The sequence below is a fragment of the Colobus angolensis genome, unplaced genomic scaffold (genome assembly GCF_000951035.1).
Source record: "Colobus angolensis palliatus isolate OR3802 unplaced genomic scaffold, Cang.pa_1.0 Scaffold121, whole genome shotgun sequence".
Classification (NCBI taxonomy): Eukaryota; Metazoa; Chordata; class Mammalia; order Primates; family Cercopithecidae; genus Colobus; species Colobus angolensis.
Window position 1 is genome coordinate 6,827,802 of NW_012113253.1, and position 3,057 is coordinate 6,830,858.

Here is a 3,057-nt window from a genome sequence, read left to right on the forward strand (position 1 = left end):
CAATATGGTATTAAATGTGAATGTCTATAAGACATCAGAGGGGAGATGAGTAGTAGGCATTTGGATATGTCAATTTGGAGATAGAAATGTGGGGGTCACCTGAAGCTTGCTATTTAAAGCCACAACAGTGAATGAGATTCCTTTGGGGAAAGAATATAAAGAAGACAAGAAGATCCAGGTTGCACGTGTGAGAAATCTCAACAAGCAGAAGTGAATGGAAGAGAAAGAGCGAGTAAAAAATAAGCAAAAATAAATCCATTTCTGTTGTAAGTTTATTGTCGTCATTATTGCTGTTGCTATTATTTGCCACTACATATTTGTCAGAATAATCTGTTTATTGGGAAAATAATATGTTGATTAATCAACCAATTCTTTCATCCCCCCAAATCCTACATAAATACAAACAAACAAATAAGCTTTTGAGGTCTTTAGAGAAGCATTTTAATCTGATTGTGATTTTGGATAGAAAATAGGCACATGTTTATTGCATCTTAACCTTGGGTAATTGTCTAAAGGCAGAAGAAGAAAAACAGGAGAGTTACTGTAGCATTCACAATCAAAGCCAGAAATGTGTATAAAAATGCTTCTAAGGAGTTCATATCACATTTGCTGTCACATTTCTATAACATAAGTAGGACACCAGCTGGTAGTAATGCTAATTCATCCGCCTTTCATTTACTGTGTGTCACTTCACAGATGTTGAATCTTATCCATTCCTTGTTTTTTTTGTGTTTTTTTTTTCATTTTTTTCTTTGTATTTCAAATTCCCTAACCATCACATAAAGTTACCAATATGCCATATCTTCTAGGCAGTAGTTCTCAATCAGGGGAGACTTTGACCCCGAGAACATTTGACAATGTCTGGAGACATTTTTAGTTGCCACAACCGGAGATGAGGTGCTACTTGGATAAACAGGTAGGAGACAGGGATGTTGCTAAACATCCTACAATCCCCAGGACAGAGTCCATAATAAAGAATCATACAGCCCAAATTTCAACGGTGCTGAGATTAAGAAACACTACCTATGAGGATAAGTTACATGATAAGTACATGAACCTTCTGGGGGCAAATTCAATAGCTTTCACCAAATTCTCAAAGGAGTTATGACTCAAAAACTTAAGAAACACTGACTTGAATACATATTTCATCTAGGCCATGGTAAAGAGTGACATATTAACCTACTTCACAATAGGAGTCACCTCTTTAGTTAAGAAGACATATCTCTGCCACACAAATTTCACTGTCCCTTTCCACTGTCTACTGTCATTCATGGCTAGACAAACACAGATCTTTGAAGTTTCCATTTCCAGGGCCAACAAGTACTTCATCCTTCTGTCAACCAGATTAATACAACCATTACGGTTATAGTGACTATTAGTGACTAAGCTAGAGCTTCATGATATGTCAATTTAAAAGCTGCTCTCTTCAGATACACTTGGTTCATTTGATCAGTATCCATTTATTCAATGTCTACTGTTTAACATACTGCATATTCGGTGATGAAAATAATCATACAATCTAGGACTAGAGAGTAATTTAAAACTGTAAGAAGGAAGGAAGAGCATACAAAGTGAATGTGAGAGAAGCTGAAATGAGGATGAAGAGGGAGAACTGAACACCCAGATCACTGCACGCCATGTTTCATTTCATATTTTGCTCCACTCAAACGCAATAGGCAGCTAACTCCTTCCTGGCTAGTTTAAACAATTCTGTGATATCTGTAGTCCAGTCCAAGTCATTTGGGATATATAAATATTTAACTAACATTTCCTGGGCACTGACAGGCAAACTTGGGAAACAGCACTACAGGCAAGGTGAGAACAGCCAATGCAAACGCTTTTTTTTTTTTTTTTTGTCACTAGTAGTTCTAATTAGAAACTAAAGTGGCGGGGGGCGGGGGTAAGTATGCAGAATAAGGCTGATGTCTAAAGTACTGTTTCCAGATAATCAACACATTTAATCACGGTTATAATCGTCATTGCTGTTGTCAGATATTGAAAGTTTGCTGCCATTGCCTGTAAATGCAGAGCGCACCCAAAGAACTTTAACCATTCCCCAAAGTATTAGCAACTCAGTACTGTACATTGTTAGCAGTCAAACTAAACCCCTCAGGGAAGCCTAGCCAGCAATTTTTCTTTTTCTTTTTCTTTTTTTAGGCAGGGTCTCACTCAGTCGCCCAGGATGGAGTGCAGTGACGCGATCTCGGCTTACTGCAACCTCCACTTCCTGGGCTCAAGCGATTCTCCCACCTCAGCCTCCCGAGTAGCTGGGACTAGAGGCGCTGGCCACCATGCTCCGTTAATTTTTTATTTTATTTTATTTTTGTTGAGACGTGGGTCTCGCTATGTTTCTCAGGCTGGTCTGGAACTCCTGGGCTTAAGTGATCCTCCTACCTTGGGCTCCCAAAGCGCTGGGATTACAGGTGTGAGCCACCGCGCCCGGCCCAGCCAGTAATTTTTAATAGAGCTCAGGCTTGAATCTTGAACTCACTAAAAACCCCCAGCTTGGAAAAACACCCCGGGTTTCCAGGGGAGTGAGGTAAACGGCGGCTGGTGAAAGAACAAAGGCTGTGCGTCCGTGTTCAAAGCCGCTGGGCCGCCGGGCTCGCTGCGGGTCGGGGCCGCGGTGTCCTGGGTGGCGGGGCTCCCGGAATGTGACTCAGCCACCGCGGCCCCGCGATCCTCTCCCGAGCCACCGCCTCAGCCGGTGCCGAGGAGGGCGCCGCCGAGACCGGCGCGTCAGCCAGGGAGGAGCGGGAAAAGGGGCGCAGGGCCTGAGGCCCGGCCGCCGCCCGACTGGATGAGCCAGCGAGCGTCTTGTGAAACACGCCGCGGCCCGGTCACCAGCCAGGACCGGGATCACGTGGCTCCCAGGGCTCGGTGAAGAAGCCGCCGGGACAGAGCGCGCCGGAGGGGAGGAGCGCCTGGGGACAGAGGGCGACGTCCCCTGAAGTTAGTGTCCGCCAGGGCCCGCCCCCTCGCTCTTATGTAATAGGGGCGCGCTGCCATTGGCCCGCGCAACCGGCCAGGGCGCAGGCGTGCGAGAGGGGCGGGGGG

At 45.2% G+C, this 3,057-nt stretch overlaps 1 protein-coding gene across 1 annotated transcript in view; it reads left to right on the forward strand.

The window, feature by feature from the left end:
- The first annotated feature begins 2,072 nt into the window (after window positions 1-2,072).
- The window catches only part of ZNF706 (zinc finger protein 706), a 10,530-nt gene continuing 9,545 nt past the window's right edge, over window positions 2,073-3,057 (forward strand). The window contains exon 1 of the mRNA XM_011931506.1: window positions 2,073-2,952. The gene's annotated coding sequence lies outside the window, so the exon portion shown is untranslated. The remainder of the gene's footprint in view (window positions 2,953-3,057) is intronic.